This window comes from Anomaloglossus baeobatrachus, chromosome 2 (genome assembly GCF_048569485.1).
Source record: "Anomaloglossus baeobatrachus isolate aAnoBae1 chromosome 2, aAnoBae1.hap1, whole genome shotgun sequence".
NCBI lineage: Eukaryota > Metazoa > Chordata > Amphibia > Anura > Aromobatidae > Anomaloglossus > Anomaloglossus baeobatrachus.
The window spans coordinates 151746522-151764188 of NC_134354.1; the positions used below are offsets into that span (position 1 = coordinate 151746522).

The 17667-nt window shown below is 43.4% G+C and overlaps 1 protein-coding gene across 3 annotated transcripts in view; it reads left to right on the plus strand.

Moving 5' to 3' along the window:
• Nucleotides 1-17667, plus strand: part of POLA1 (DNA polymerase alpha 1, catalytic subunit) — a 513667-nt gene that overhangs the window by 460270 nt on the left and 35730 nt on the right. The window lies entirely within an intron of this gene.

Sequence of the window (17667 nt, forward strand, 5' to 3'; positions counted from 1 at the left end):
TCACATATACCCCTCAAGGTCACTTCTAATGTGATTTGGTCGCTAAATAAACTGGTTTTGTAAATTTTGTTTGATAAATTAATAATTAAACTTTTCACCCTTCTAACATCTTAAACAAAAAAAATAATTTGTTCAAAAATGGTTGATGTAAAGTAGACATGGCTAATGTTATTTAGTAAGTATCTAGTTTAAATGTATAAATTATTCAGAGTTTGAAAATTGTCACATTTTCACATATTTGGCCAAATTTTTGATTATTTTAATATATAATCTCAAATATCGATGAAAATGTACTATTAACATGAAGTACAACATGTCACGAAAAAAACTTTTCATATCACTGTGATATATGGAAGCGTTCCAGAGTTATTTCATCACATTACATTACATTACAAGTAGTACTGGTCAGATTTGAGAAATGAGACTCTGTCATTAAGGCTAGGGCCCACACGAGCGTATAGCGTGGGATGCGATATCCTAATGACCCTTGGCTCCCGCTCTGCTGCGGGATAAGCCGAGGATCACTATACTGTGATGCGATTCTGCGATCAGATCACAGCTGCGGAGGAGAGGGAGGGATTAATCTCTCCATCTCCTCCATTGTCAGCTGTTGTGTATATCGCACTGTACTCTGGTGTCATACACATGCAGTCCGATGTTCCACTTGCACCCATAGACTTGTATGGTTGTGAGTGACACGTCTCTCGCTGACACCCCCAGCATGCTGCAATTCTTTTCTCGGTACGATTAACACGAAGTCCCAGAGAGGGGTCATTTAACATTTCTACCATTGGAACCCTATGGAGCTCGAAATTTCTGGGACTTCTAGTGTTAATGGATATTAATGGCCCCATAGAGTAACATTCGTCCGAGTGGAATGCAATTTTTCTTTTTTTTTCACATTCAACTCGTCTGATTTTACTTGCCATGTGTCCTAGTCCTAACAAAGGGGCCCGGTCCTTAATGGGTTAAATGGATACATAAGACTCTACAATAGTTTTTTGTGATATATAGTTTAAACAGCAACTCTTATAGCCTTTGTATGGCAGTCATCAATCTGTCATCCATCAAATTATACAATTGTTGTCTATGGGTGACTGAAGCGGACAGTGACTAGAAATGGTTGTGTCCCGCATAGAAGCCTTTATAAGCTGCTATTTGCTATTAATATGACACTACTAGATGCAGTACTTCCATTTTTTCGTCAGTAACTGAATTTAGGATTATGGCTCTTTCTGTTACTGCCTGTAAAGCGGTTTGCTGCCTTGTCTGCAAGTACAGAAGAAAGTGACAATGTTTACTTGACCTTTTTAGTAGAGAGCTTGCTTTCGATCAGCGGCTGGGCTTTACCTCTAGATCAGTCCGGTTGCCAGTGACTGGACTCCCCCCAGTGTTTGACTCGTCCATATATTTTTTGTGGGAAACGCCATGAAAAAGAATTATTTGACCTTTTATGAATATTATAACACGTGAATGAGTCAATAGGATACTTTCCCAGCAATACCACAAGTCCACATCTATTTAGTCACACTGTTATTTTAGGTTTTAAAAGGGCTTAATTGCACAGTGCAAAATCTCCAGCCTTTCTCACCTGCATACAAACTTTTTAGCACCGCATATTAAGGCTAAATGGCAAGTAAAGAATTCTAGGTCGTATCATGCCGGCTCTGGCTGGTAGTCAGTGGGTATACACAGGGAAGTGATATAAATACATGGCAACCTCATAGTGTCGGCATTGTGCTACGCAAATATTTCATGGTACAAATGACCACCTTTTAACAAACACATAAAATTATACCGGTGGTAGATACATATGTGTGTACATTCTTAAATGAAGTAAATACACATGTTAATGGAAGTTCATTGTTAAGATGATTTGTGCCTGCCAAGAATCCGACTGTCAAATTCATATCAGAATGTTTTCCGATCTTAAATAATTTAGCTCTGAATATAATTATGTAATTATTTTGACATAAAACATAACATAGTATCTCCACTTATCTTGAATCAGACATTTAATCTGATCACTAAAGACATACAAATATGACTGAATGACAGACAGCACAGTTTGTATTTACACAATAGAAATAAGTCTTCACCGTTGTGGAAACGATTCTTAACTCATTTGATGCTAAATTGATTTAATTTTTTTTCTTTTTTTGCCCTGTTGGCCTGATTAGTATCCTAGGTCAACTCCTTCCACTTATAGCGGACCGGTCACCAGGCCAGAAGTGGCGATTTATTTATTTTTTACTTTTCCTGCTCCTTCCCTGAGTTTTCTGATGTTTTTGGATTTTTACATTTTCGATGCTATTCAAGAGCTAGGGGTTTTTTTGTTCATGACTAATCTTGGTGGTCTCTAACAAGTGGGCATTGGTCAAAGGAGTTTCTGATGTATGATTTTAGCCTCTGCATTACCTTCTGAGCACGCCACCTTGTAAAGACCATGGATTTTAAAAAAACAATACTCAGGAAATAAAAAGGCGCAAACACGTCGCCACTTTTGACCTAGTGATAGGTCCTAGACAATTTGTCATCAGAAAATGACAGTGTTTAAATAAGAATAATAATAATCTTTATTTTTATAGCGCCAACATATTCCGCAGCACTTTACAATTCAGGAGGATCATATACAAACAAGTAACAGTTATAGAAAATACAATATTTAGAGAGAGAAAAGACAACCCTGCTTGTGAGCGCTTACAATCTGCAATGAGATGTGGGGGGGCAAGGTACAAGTGCTTATTTACAATGACAATCCAGCCATCTCAAGGAAATGGGGGATAGATAATGGCTTTCTGGACCAGTTGACCAGAGCCTTGAGATGCATTTGGGTGCCATGGAGTTTGACAGGGGGTTATGTTGTGAGAAGTTGTAGAGGGACTATGTGACTTGAATTTGATTATGGAGTGTGATAGGCTGCCCTAAAAAGATGCATTTTTAGGGTGCATCTGAAGCTGAGTAAGTTGTGATTTGTCCTAACTTCTTGGGGTAGAGCGTTCCAGAGGATCGGTGCAGCTCGGAAGAAGTCTTGGATCCGGGAGTGGGAGGTTCGAATTAGTGTGGATGTTAGTTAAAAGTCATTTGCAGAGCGTAGAGAACGGGTGGAGTGATAGACAGAGAGGAGGGTGGAGATGTAGGGGGGTGCTGCACTGTGGAGAGCTTTGTGGGTGAGAACAAGCAGTTTGAATTGGATCCTGTGATATATGGGCAGCCGGTGCAATGACTGGCACAGAGCAGAGGCATCTGAGTAGCGGTTAGCCAGATAGGTGACCCTGGCTGCTGCATTAAGGATGGATTATAAATAATAATAATAATAATAAATCAGGCATTTAGCACGACGTGTGGTGCAACACCCCCTTTTTTATGCCCAGCAATTGTATACAAGAGCATTTTAAAGAGTAACTTTAACTTCTGTTTAATAAATTAATAGGATACCTGAACATAACCATCTCTGTACTTTAATGTATCAGAGAGGTTTGCTTCCCCTGGATTGATCTTTCGATCTCAATTCCTGGGTAAAATCCCACTTTTGAGATAGACTCAAGATCGAAGTTTGTGCTCATATTTCTTTGAAGGCTGGAGGGAGCAAGAGGGAGACACGCACACATTCTACTGCACGTTCTCCTGAAATCACAGCTACATTCCTCCATAGAAATTAGTGAACACCAACTGTTATCTCCTATCTCAGTAATGGGAAGTTTTGTATTCATTGAAGACAGAATTTACCCCACAACTGAGAACTTTGAGAATGAATCCGTTTAAGCGGAAAGAGAAGAAGCTTTCTCTAATAAGATACCTTACAAAGTTTCTTATTTTCACATGTACTGTTGTGTTGAGTTCTAAAAAAAAAAAAAAAATAATTAAAACTACTCTTTAAGATGATTTCACACTATGTAAAAGGGAATCTGTCACCAGGTTTTTGCCACCTAATCTGAGAGCAGCATAGAGTAGGGGCACAGATCCTGATTCCAGCAATGTCACTGGGCTGCTTAGTGTAATCACTGTTTAATCAGCAGTAGATTATCATTAGAGGACTACTTGGCATGCTGCCAGAGGTAGTCCTGCATATTCATGAGCTCTGTATAAGTGCCAGATCTCCAGCAGAGAAAATATTGATATCTTCAAAATGACAGGAAGTATCTCAGTAAGTGACACATCACTGGAATCAGGATCTCTGTCTCTACATTATGCTCCTCTCAGATGAGGTAGCAAAATCCTGGTGAAAAATTCCCTTTAAAGGTGTTCTCCAAGAATGTAATAAAAGGACCCCCGCCACGTTCAAACTACAGCCCATACTAGTCACATTGCCAATGTAATGTAACAGAGAACTTGGCACTCAGGAGTTGATGTGAAAGAACAGTGAATTTTATTCCTAGACACTACCAAGCACAAACATTTCGGTCCGTAATGGGCCTTCCTCAGTGTGCAGTGGTGGTAGAGTATTTTTGTTTCCCAAGAGACGCAAGCGTTAGTGTTTCCTGCGGTGTCCACCGCTATACTGAGCAGCCGACTGAGGAGCTCTATCGTAAGCCCACATACTGGTGAGGGGCTGGAGAAGTGCTATAAGCAGGGCCGGATTATAGGCGGGGCAGATGGGACTTCAGCCCCGGGGCCCCCACCACAACAGCTTCTGAGGGGGCCCCCACCATCATCTGTTTGGCCACCATTTTATTAACGCAGCAGTACTTGAGGACCGCACTGTACCTTTAAAGATTTTCAATCCGGCTGTCACTGTGCTGCAGACACGCCCACTGCACGCTGTGTGGGCTACTCTGCAAGGATGACGTCACCGCGCGCCTGCTGCTGCTTCTTCCTCCTGCCAAAGAGGAGCTTGCGGGAGGACCGGAGCGGAGGCCTCAGTGTGGAGCACAGTGAGTATGACGTCATCCATCATGGTGCCGGGCAGGAGGCTACAGTGAGGAGGGAGCAGGACGGGATTCCATAGTGTCAGCGGCCACTCTGCCGGAGATCAGGGTTAGTTATTGCAGGAGTGTGAACTGCTGCAGATCAGGTCGGGCTGTCAGTGCCGGGTCATCGGGTGCAGCCTCATCCCTCCCCTGCAATAACTCACACTGATTTCCAGCACAGACATCACTACACAGAATCCTGCACTGATCACATCTGAGCCTGCAGCACACATTACACTATATGGCCCATATTACATATAGAATATGTGAGGTCCTGTAGATCCAGATGTGAACAGTGCAGGACATTGTAAATCTGTGTACATTATATACCACATCCAGAGTACAGAGTAGTGTGATATACTGTGTACACACATCAGATGGCATATAATAATGTGTATATTGTATATCATCTAGTGTCTGTTTCACAGTAAACCTGGTCAAATGCAGTGGCAGGAGTGGCGAACCGCTAGTCAGGGGGGCCAGGTTCCCGCGCTGTCACCGGCCTCCCCCCGCCGAGGATCACGCTTTTAATTGTATTGGCATCGCAGTTGCCGATACAATTGAGAGCAATGATGAGATGGAGCAGCACGCTCTCTCTCAGGATTCTTCCCCCTGTGTCTGTCTGCATCTGACAGCTCTGCAGCGGAGCGCGGTGATGTCATCACTGTGCGCCTGCAGGGCGGTCAGAGCGAGCTACAGCAATGGACGCACCAAGGAGACCGGAGCAGCGGGGGAACGAGGAGAAGTGAGTTTGTACAATCACTGTGGCTAGACGACCATGTGGGTGCATTAAATTATATGGTGGCTATATACTACATGAGGGTGCCTAATGCTATCTGGCTCTGCACTGTGCTATATACGGGCTGTATACTACGTGAGGATGCCTAATGCTATGTGGCTCTGCACTGTGCTATGTACAGGCTGTATACTACGTGAGGATGCCTAATGCTATCTGGCTCTGCACTGTGCTATATACGGGCTGTATACTTCATGAGGATGCCTAATGCTATCTGGGTCTGCATTGTCCTATATACGGGCTGTATACTACATGAGGGTGCCTAATGCTATCTGGTCTGCACTGTGCTATATAAGGGCTGTATACTACATGAGGGTGCCTGATGCTATCTGGGTCTGCATTGTGCGATATAGTAGCTGTATATTACATGAGGGTGCCTGATGCTATCTGGGTCTGCATTGTGCTATATACGGGCTGTATACTACATGAGGATGCCTAATGCTATCTGGGTCTGTATTGTAATATATACGGGCTGTGTACTACATGAGGGTGCCTAATACTATCTGGGTCTGCATTGTGCTATATGGGGGCTGTATACTACATGAGGGTGCCTAATGCTATATGGGTCTGCATTGTGCTATATGAGGGCTACTTAATGTTATATGGGGGTTGCATAGTGCCATCTGGTGGCTACATAGTGCCATATGGGGGCTGCATAATGCTACATGGGGGCTACATAATACTATATGGAGGACTATGGGAGCTTCATAACACTATATGGAGGAATATGGGGGCTGCATACTACTATACACCTAGAGTTGTATGTCCCCTCCACCCCAGAGCTGTATACCCCCAGATCTGCATGTCACCCCCCCACCTCAGAGCTTTGTTCCCCCACCTCAGAGCCACTGCCCCCCTCTAGAGCTCTATGCCCTCCATTGCTATATACCCCTTCTCTCAGTAATATGTATGCACCCCAGTAATGTGTATGTCCCCAGCCTCTCTTGTGATTTGTATATACAGCAGTGTTACTGTGCTCTATGTGTGGCCATGTCTGTTAGTGACGGCCACCATCTAGCGTGGCACAGACACATGCCCAGGAGGAGCTGGATGGAGACAGGTGGGGAGGTGAATGAGTCTGTTGCCGGCTTCCCAATATTAGAAATACAGTATATATAAAAATGTGTCTCTGTGTGCATGTATGATGTATATCTATGTATGTCAGTGTATATGACTGTGTCTAGATTTATCTCTATTTGTGTTTTTGTCAATTTCTCTTTAAATATATACTGTATGTGTACGTATGCCTGTATGTGTATGTATCTGTCTGTCTATGTGTGGATGGGGCCCACTGAGACTCTTTCGCCCAGGGCCTACAAAAACCTGGAGCCGGCCGTGCATGTACCAGTCATGTATTCTCCTGTACACTGTACAGGGGTGTACCTTTGGGGGGAAAGCGGCATATTTGACCCGGCATAGCAATCAGGGGGGCACCATTAGAAAGTGTGAGGCAGCAGTATGGTAGGAGAAAATTGTAAGTGGACAGTATTGGGAAAGAAAAGTGTGAGGGGCATAGTATAGAGACTGGGTAGTGGGGGGATAAGCAGCATAGAGAAGGGGCATCATGGTGGCCAGTGTGAGGTCACAGTATGGAGGGCACAGTATGCTGAGGAGGGGGAATGTGAGATGGAGGTACCATGTAGTGACTTGATAGTGAAGGAGGTAGGCAGTATAGAGAAGGGACAGCATGGAGGCCAGTGTGAGGACACAGTATGGAGGGCACAGTATGCTGAGCTGGGGGAATGTGAGACGGAGGTAAAGTGTAGTGACTGGATAGTAAAGGAGGTAGGCAGTATAGAGAAGGGAGAGCATGGTGGCCAGTGTGAGGGCACAGTATGGAGGGCACAGTATGCTGAGCTGGGGGAATGTGAGACGGAGGTAAAGTGTAGTGACTGGATAGTAAAGGAGGTAGGCAGTATAGAGAAGGGACAGCATGGTGGCCAGTGTGAGGGCACAGTATGGAGGACACAGTATGCTGAGCTAGGGGAACGTGAGACGGAGGTAAAGTGTAGTGACTGGATAGTGAAGGAGGTAGGCAGTATAGAGAAGGGACAGCATGGTGGCCAGTGTGAGAGCCAGTATGGAGGGCACAATATGCTGAGGAGGGGGAATGAGACTGAGGTGCAGTGTAGAAAAGGGGCAGTATGGTGGCCAGTGTCAGGGCACAGTATGAAGGGTACAGTATGCTGAGGAGGGGGAATGTGAGACGGAGGTACAGTATAGTGACTATATAGTGAAGGAGGTAGGCAGTATAGAGAAGGAGCAGTATGGAGGCCAGTGTGAGGACACAGTATGGAGGGCACAGTATGCTGAGCTGGGGGAATGTGAGACGGAGGTAAAGTGTAGTGACTGGATAGTAAAGGAGGTAGGCAGTATAGAGAAGGGACAGCATGGTGGCCAGTGTGAGGGCACAGTATGGAGGACACAGTATGCTGAGCTGGGGGAAAGTGAGACGGAGGTACAGTATAGTGACTGGATAATGAAGCAGGTAGGGAGTATAGAGAAGGGGCAGCATGGTTGCCAGTGTGAGGACCCAGTATGCTGAGAAGGGGGAATGTGAGACGGAGGTAAAGTGTAGTGACTGGATAGTGAAGGAGGTAGGCAGTATAGAGAAGGGACAGCATGGTGGCCAGTGTGAGGACACAGTATGCTGAGCTGGGGGAATGTGAGACGGAGGTAAAGTGTAGTGACTGGATAGTGAAGGAGGTAGGCAGTATAGAGAAGGGACAGCATGGAGGCCAGTGTGAGGACACAGTATGGAGGGCACAGTATGCTGAGCTGGGGGAATGTGAGATGGAGGTAAAGTGTAGTGACTGGATAGTAAAGGAGGTAGGCAGTATAGAGAAGGGACAGCATGGTGGCCAGTGTGAGAGCACAGTATGGAGGGCACAGTATGCTGAGCTGGAGGAATGTGAGACGGAGGTAAAGTGTAGTGACTGGATAGTAAAGGAGGTAGACAGTATAGAGAAGGGACAGCATGGTTGCCAGTGTGAGGACCCAGTATGCTGAGAAGGGGGAATGTGAGACGGAGGTGAAGTGTAGTGACTGGATAATAAAGGAGGTAGGCAGTATAGAGAAGGGACAGCATGGTGGCCAGTGTGAGGGCACAGTATGGAGGGCACAGTATGCTGAGCTGGGGGAATGTGAGACGGAGGTAAAGTGTAGTGACTGTATAGTGAAGGAGGTAGGCAGTATAGAGAAGGAGCAGTATGGTGGCCAGTGTGAGGGCACAGTATGGAGGGCACAGTATGCTGAGAAGGGGTAAAGTGAGACTGAGGTGCAGTATAGAGAAGGGGAAGCATGGTGGTCAGTGTTAGGGCACAGTATGGAGGGCACAGTATGCTGAGGAGGGGGAATGTGAGACTGAGGTGCAGAGTAGAGAAGGGGCAGGACTGGATAGTGAAGCAGGTAGGGAGTATAGAAAAGGGGCAGCATGGTTGCCAGTGTGAGGACCCAGTATGCTGAGAAGGGGGAATGTGAGACTGAGGTGCAGTATAGAGAAGGGGAAGCATGGTGGTCAGTGTTAGGGCACAGTATGGAGGGCACAGTATGCTGAGGAGGGGGAATGTGAGACTGAGGTGCAGTGTAGAGAAGGGGCAGGACTGGATAGTGAAGCAGGTAGGCAGTATAGAGAAGGAGCAGTATGGTGGCCAGTGTGAGGGCACAATATGCTGAGAAGGGGGAATGGGAGACTGAGGTGCAGTATAGAGAAGGGGAAGCATGGTGGCCAGTGTTAGGGCACAGTATGGAGGGCACATTATGCTGAGGAGGGGGAATGTGAGACTGAGGTGCAGTATTTATAGCTAAATGCTACAGTTCGTGCTCTACTGTTGTTATGGCTAAAAATGTTAACGTTATTGGGCCCCCACCAGATTTTCTGCTTAGGGGCCCCCACCAACCTTAATCTGGCCCTGGCTATAAGAGGAGAATAAATCATCCTCTCGTGACTGAGCATAAAATGTTTTTTCTCTAGCCTCAGTCCTCTGTGCAGAAAACAGAGATGATTTATTTCTTCTCCTGCCACTGGAAAAAAAAACCCTCACTGATTAAGGGATTTTTCTATAAAACTTAACTTTTATTGTAGAAATAACCAGAGGGCTATAAATAAAATCTCTAAACTAAATAAATGCACTATTGTAATTCATGTCCTGTAACATTCACATTCTTCTGGTTATGACTGATAAATCTAATCACACACTTCATGAATAGAGTCTCATTTTGACATAATTCCACTATTCTATTTCACACACTGTTTTTATGCATTTCTTTGCCCCCAAATCGGGAGGATCATCAGGAGAAAAAAAATCATATATTATGGGTTCATAAGCAAAAAAAGGCAGAGACTTACTGCAAGCAACATGACTATCCTGCATAAGCTAATATCTCCAAAGGTTATATAGCACAATTCCCAATATCTTCACAAATTCTACATTGCACAAGTCCTCAAATTTTAGCAGCAGAACAATCCTTTTTTTTTTTCTGCCTATATTGTTCAAATCTCTTATTCTTAAGTATTATCTCCATAATATGACCTTCTCTCCATTAAATGGAGATGCTAAGAGCCATTAGTTCCCATATAGACATCCTATTATATATTGGTAATTCAAGCAGCGTATACGGAGTCCTGCGCCCTCAAATGCTTCTTATCCTTGATTAGCACAGTACTGTAGCTGTATATTCATTCAGTGCCTCATTACCGCCCAGCATTGTAACTTCTCACCAAACTACTACTACACTTTATAGAAAAATGGATATATGAAGTCAATCACTGAGGAACATTGTGACCAGTATCAATAACTTCTTTCCTGGTTTTTATTACCACCATGAATCTAGAAGCCATTAGCAATATCCTGTCTCATTATACCAACGCACGTATTTCTTTCATTTCTTGATTAACATAGTCTCTCCTAATATTTGAATGCGCATCAATCGGGAATATGTTAAATCAGCATGGTGGTGGTTTAGGGGCACTACTCATATAGCGAGATCGCTGCTGAGTCACAGGTTTTGTGACGTACCAGTGACCTCATCAGCGATCTCGCTGTGTGTGACACTAAGCAGCGACCTGGCCACTGCTGTGAAATTGCTGATCGTTACACACTGTTCTGGTTTATTTTTTGGGCTCCCGCAAGGCAGCACGCATCAGTGTGTTTGACAACTTACCCAACGACCTCGTTCATGACTCAAGTAGGCGCGCATGTTCGTTGTTTTCCGCGCCCTCCCTGTTCCCATTGGGGTGATCGCTACTGCGTTCGGATTGGCCGCTTCCATCCTTTGTTCTGGCTTGTAGATCACAGTACATTTCAGAGGGCTGAATTCACTTGCCCCGGACCGCGTGTAGCAGCAGATCGTAACACAGTCCATTCTGCATCGGGACTGTAGGATGGAGGAGGATGGAAGCGCTATTATGTTGCCTTCTCTAAAGGCAAAGCCGCCCAGTCACAACGCAGTTACGACCACCAATCGGAGCAGAGGGGGCGCGGAAAAGGCAATGTAGATGCACGCCTATGTTACTAATCAAGATTTGAATCGTGCTATGTGACAGGGTCCCAGCGACCACCGTATCGTTGGGAAGATCTGACTGTTTGAAAGCTCACTAGCGACCCTGTAGCCAGGTCATATCGTGGTCGGAATCGATGGTATGTCGTTTAGTGTGACGGTACCTTTACATCTCCAAACACCACAATACTAAATGTAGATAAGTTGATGGCATCTTGCTTATATCACAAATGTTGTTTTTTGGTGGTTTTTGTTTTTTTAAAGGGAATCTGTCAGGTCCTGTTTGCACCTAGAACCAAGAGCTGTTCTGGGTGCATATTGCTAATCCCTGCCTAATGGTCCCAACCTATAGTAGTATACATAAAGGGATCTTTTGAAAAAGTATTTCTAAAGATCCTTTATGATATGCTAAGGAGGCCATCGACTAGTCACTAGGGCGTTACTTTCCTTGGCTAGTCGGCTCCCTTAGCATGTAAGCACACCGCTGTGGGAGTGCTAACATGTTAATGAATGCCCAGCATCAGAGGCATGGTCGCTCACCTCTCTGCTGTCACCGCGGCAGAAGCTGGTTTTCGTCTCAGTATGCATCAACAGAAGTCCCCGAACTTTCGGTCATGCGCACTATGAAGCTGGGTGTACAGTTCCCGGCTTCAAACTGGTGTAGCGTGCATGACCTAAAGTCCGGGGATTTCTGATCATGCGCATTGACCCCAAGCTCGGTGTTTTGAGGGTGTGCAACAGGCAATTACGTCACTGCCGATGACACTGGGCAATGCATAGCATGTTAGCACACCCCTTTGAGGGTGGAACTAATGTTGTTGCGACTAATCCCTGTGCTAATTTGCATATCATAGAGGATCTTTAGAAATACTTTTCTAAAGATCCTACTTATGTATGCTACTAGATACGGAGACAGTTGGGCATGGATTAGCAATATGTACCCAGAACTGCTCATGGTACTGGGTGCATATTGTACCTGACAGGTTCACTTTAAGCCTTGCTTTGTATTCACTCATGTATTATGCTGATGGTCCATGCTGCATTCATCAGAATACTAAATGGCGACACTGAGGCGCCAGTCATTTAACGCCTCGGCCATGTCTCCCAAGTGATATAAGACCCTACCGCGTCTTGACGAGAACAAGACCAATCAAACCACACAGCAAGGTATTTTCCAACTCCACATCATTGTTAGTATTTAAGTAACCAAAACACCAAGCAACTCACTCATAAAGTGACTGACCTTCTGCAGATATACTGTATATACTAATTGTACCGAACGACATTGAAAACTCTGCAGTTTGCCGTTTATTAACATAAACTTTCTCTACCATATCCAAGATAACTCATTCACGTGACCTATCCCAGATGATGTGGACATGAACAGATCTCTACAGTGAATAAAGGCTATAAAAGCAGCAACTGTATAGATGTTAATCAATTATTTGCTCAGTTGCCAAAAAAAAATACTATCAATGTCCAATGGTTTATCTATTGTGGGAAGAGGTTCAGTGGATTTTCGCTTAAAAAAAAACCCCAAAAAACGTTAAAATTGAAACCAGAAATTTACATACACTAAAAATACACATCTGCAGGTTTTTCTAACTATCTAGCATGAAATCAGAATAAACCTTTCCTGTTTTAGGTCAATTAGGAACCAAAATTATTTATATTTGCCAAATGCCAGAATAATGAGAGAGAGAGAGAATCTTTTAAGGCGTTTTTATTACTTACTGCAAAGTCAAAAGTTTACATGCACTAAGAGTACCATGCCTTTAAACAATATGGGACAGCCCATATGATGATGTCATGTCTTCGGAACGTTCTGTAATTTTGATGGAAAGAGCAGTAGTGCTGTATGCTCTGGTAAATTTTGTTTAATCTGTCATTACTGCTAATAATTGCTTTGAATAGAGCCTCAAATGACGGTATAAACATAGCCTTATAACACAAGTATTTATATTTCATGAAGAAACTACTGTGATGATCCCTCTAATAAAACAAAGCCAAATATGAAGCTGAATAATTTGTTGTATCGCAGCAGACTTTGTGTTTATTGAAGGTACTGCTCTTTGTCCAATTAGGATTATGCAGTATTATAGTAGTAGCATAACAATTGCTTACTTGACTCTTAAAGATGTCAAGTTCATTATACAGAGTGTTCGGTAATATACAGTGCGTTCGGTAGGGTATAACACGTTAATGTACAGCGTGTTCGGTAATATACAGCTCGTTCGGTAACGTACAACGCATTCAGTAGTGTACAGCACGTTCAGTAATGTACAGCGCATTCAGTAGTGTACAGCACACTCGGTAGTGTACAGCGTATTAATGTACAGCACGTTCGGTAATGTACAGCGCCTTCAGTAGTGTACAGCGCATTCAGTAATGTACAGCGCATTCAGTAATGTACAGCGCATTCAGTAATGTACAGCGCATTCAGTAGTGTACAGCACATTCGGTAATGTACAGCGTATTAATGTACAGCACATTCCGTAATAAACAGCACGTTCGGTAGTGTACAGCACATTAATGTTCAGAGCGTTAGGTAATCTGCCTTGCGTTCAGTAATATACAATGTGTTTAGTAGTATACAGCGTGTTCGGTAGTGTACAGCACATTTGGTAATTTACAGCATGTTCAGTAATATACAGTTCGGTAGTGTACAGCGCGTTCGGTAATATACAGTTCAATAATGTACAGCGTGTACGGTAGTGTACAGCGCATTCAGTAATGTACAGCTTGTTCGGTAAGATACAGTTCGGTAGTGTACAGCACGTTCGGTAAGATACAGTTCGGTAGTGTAGAGCACGTTCGGTAAGATACAGTTCGGTAGTGTACAGCACGTTCGGTAGTGTACAGAGCGTTTGGTAATATACAGTTCAATAATGTACAGCGCGTTCAGTTGTGTTCTCTACCGAACGGTACTTAAAAGATACCTTTATTATTAATTCCTTAAATTCCAAAAAATACTATCCCACACTGTGAACATATATAGACACATACACATAAAGACTCTAGAAAGTCTAGGGAAATAAACTCCCATTCAATATTTCAGATAACAATTATAATGTCTGATAATACCATTAACAGGACAAACAGTGCTAAATCACCCCTGTACAAATCTGTCCACTGCCTGTCAATGGAGATATAACTTCCGTTACACGTACCCTAGGATTCAATTGGTGCCCCCATTCCACAACCGCTATCCCTCAAAAGCTGCACCTATCTCCCTTCACTCTTATATATATATATATCACACTCAATCAACTGTTCAATTACTGACAACATTGGTAACTTATCTCATAGAAGTATTCAGTGCAGCATCCTCATGGTATTTTCATTGGTACATGGTGATACCCAGACTTTCCAGTGTCTTTTTAAGGAATTCATAATAAAGGTAACTTTTAAGTATACAAATTTAAGGTAGATTTTGTGTGAAAATTTGAACTACTGCCTTGTAGCTATTTCTTAAGTCTATGTCAAATGATTGGTAGTGTACAGCGCGTTCGGTAGTGTACAGCAGATTCGGTAGTGTACAGCGCGTTCGGTAAGGTATAGCATGTTGTTGTAGATGAGTTGAATGTTGTGTTTTAAAACCCTCTTCCATTCCGCTTTGCAAATTTATCCTCTACTAATGTGGAGGTGAAGATGGTAAAATTAATAACAAAAGTAAAGCTAAATGCTGAATATTAAGCAGATTTTTGTAGCATTTTCAATATTCCTTAGAACCATTTGGATTGTATCTGATACTCTGTTCCTGGTGATTTGAAATTAAAATGCAACTATCCAGTCCTGCTGATTACACTTTATGCTTTGTATAAATGCCATATACTTGCACATCAGGGAAATTTTTGTGTGATTGTAACTGAACCTTGATCGGCTCCAAAGGTCATCTGTAATTGATGCGTAATAGGTTGCTATTCACTTCTTGATGATGTGTGAAAGAATATGGTTTAGCCTGCGTTTAGCCTGAACTTCTGTTGTAGATTAGATCAACCATTCTTTAAATGTTTGGTTTTGTAAGATTTATGATACCATATATATTTAAGCAAGTGTTTATCTAAAAGTTAAATTTTTGCTTATTTGTTTTTTGTAGTTTATACAGTGAATCACATCATGGCTACCATATCATAATTCCAGATTGCTTTGAAATGAAGTGAGAAGTGAGGCGCACTCGGCATAGTGAGATCAGTCAGATTATGCTGCAGCTTCTCCAATTTTTTGTCCCTTCAAGAATGGGTTCTCTTCCACACAGCTTAGGCTGCTTTCACACTACGTTTTTTTAGCATGCGTCATGAACGTTTTTTTGCTGCAAAAGCGAATCCTGTTTTTGCAGAGAAAAACGCATGCAAACGCATGTGTTATTTTGCAGAATCCTGTCACTTGAAGTTTATGGGCGGGCGTTGGAGTCATGTTATCGGGAGTGAGGGGAATCGAACGTGAGACTGGGAGCTGGCATCTGACAGCTGCCGAAGCTCGTAACCAAGGTAAACATCGGGTAACTTGCTTGGATACCCGATATTTACCTTGGTTACGAGCGTCTGCAGCTGCTAGGAGCCGGGCTCCCTGCACACGTAACCAAGGTAAACATCGGGTATCCAAGCAAGTTACCCGATTTTTACCTTGGTTACGAGCCTCCGCAGCTCTCAGGCGGGGGAGAGAGGGAGGAGGAGAGAGAGACTGATCACACCAGGCTGGTTTCTCGGCATGCTCAATAGAGCAAGCAGGATCCTGTCTATCAGCATGCCAGCGTTCACATGCGTTTGCGTGCTGTTTAGTCAGGATCCAGCAACTTGCAGTATTTGGACGCAGCTCAAAAACGCTACAAGTAGCGTTTTTGAAAAAAGTTAAAAACTGCAAGTCGCTGGATCCTCACTATAACGCACGCAAATGCAGGTGAACACATGTTGACGCGAGTCCATTGCAAATGCATTGAAATGAAAACGCATTTGCACTGGATCCGTTTTTGCGTTAAAAAAACGTTCAGGACGCATGTTAAAAAAAAAAAAGTAGTGTGAAAGCAGCCTTAGTACTATTGTTTAAAGTCTTCCATACTTCTATGTGCAACAAAGAAGAGCACATGTATATGGATGGAAGACAGTATAAATGCTACCCCCTGTTTTAACGGCCACTGGAAATTAGACAGAGAAAACAGAGTAGAAAACTTGTGAATAATTCTGGATTCAAGTAAAAAAATTATTCCCCCCCCCCCCCAACATAAATGATTAAATTAAGAAAAATGACATGGGGTCCCCCTATTTTTAATAACCAGCAAAGGTAAAGTAGGCAGCTGAGGGCTGATATCAGGTTGGCAAGGTGAACAGTTATTGGGCCCTTATCAGCCTAAAAATACCAGTCTATAGCCGCCCCAGAAGTGACGCATCACATTATATGCGCCAGTTCTGGCGCTTCGCCATGGCTCTTCACGATTGCCCTGGTGCTTTGACAATCGGGGTAATGGTTTTTGAGGTTGATGTCAGCCGTGTAGCGTCAGCTTGCATCATGTCCTTGGGTTTGTAATTCAGATATCTGTAGTGTCTAACTCAGTAAGTCAAAAAGAAAAAAAAAAGCACACACACACAAAAATGCTTCATTTAAGTAAACACTTCCTCACAGTTTTCCTGGTTTATAACATATCGTTTAAAAAAAAAAAAAAAAAGCAGGTCTGACATAGCCCAGGGAATTCAATGTAGTGCACAAATGGAAACCCGAAAGACATATAAAAAGAGGGAGATAAAAACAAAACACTGTCCCTTGTTCACCAATATATTAAAGCAAAGTCCACAGGTCCAACGTAGTCCAGCGGTTCCCACGACATTCCTCAATCACAAAAATCAAGGGCTATGAAGCCTCAGAACGAGGCTCCATAAACTTTGAACAGCAGTCAGTCCTGGCTCGTGCTCTGCGAGACTGGTGATTATGATGTGTCTGTCGCCGCCCTTCTCTCTGCCCTTATCTTTGACCAACTATTATCTATCTCTATAAATTCAATGAAAAAAGTCACTCTTCAATGATTAACATAAAAATCATTATTTCATCAATTATATCATCAATTCAAAGGGATATACATATTAAAACTATTTAACCCTTTAACGACCTCGGGCAGTAATATTACGTCCTAGTGGTTATAGTGTTACTGCCTGCGGTCTGCCGCCGGCAGCATGCCACGATCAGCGCACATCTCAGCTGATTTTCACAGCTGAGATGTGTGCCTGCTAGGCACGAGCAGAATCATTATCTGCTCATGCCGTTTAACCCCTTAAATGGCGCTGTCAATATGTGACAGCGCCATTATAACGGCATCGGCGGTAAATATTTACTTACCGGCCAATACCGGAAGTCACGTGACGTGATCATGTGACTTCCGGTGGTTATCATGGTAGCACAGGGTAATGTGATGACTCCTGTAGCTCACATGAATTACTTTCGGTTTCACTCAACCCGGAGCCGAGTGAGGCA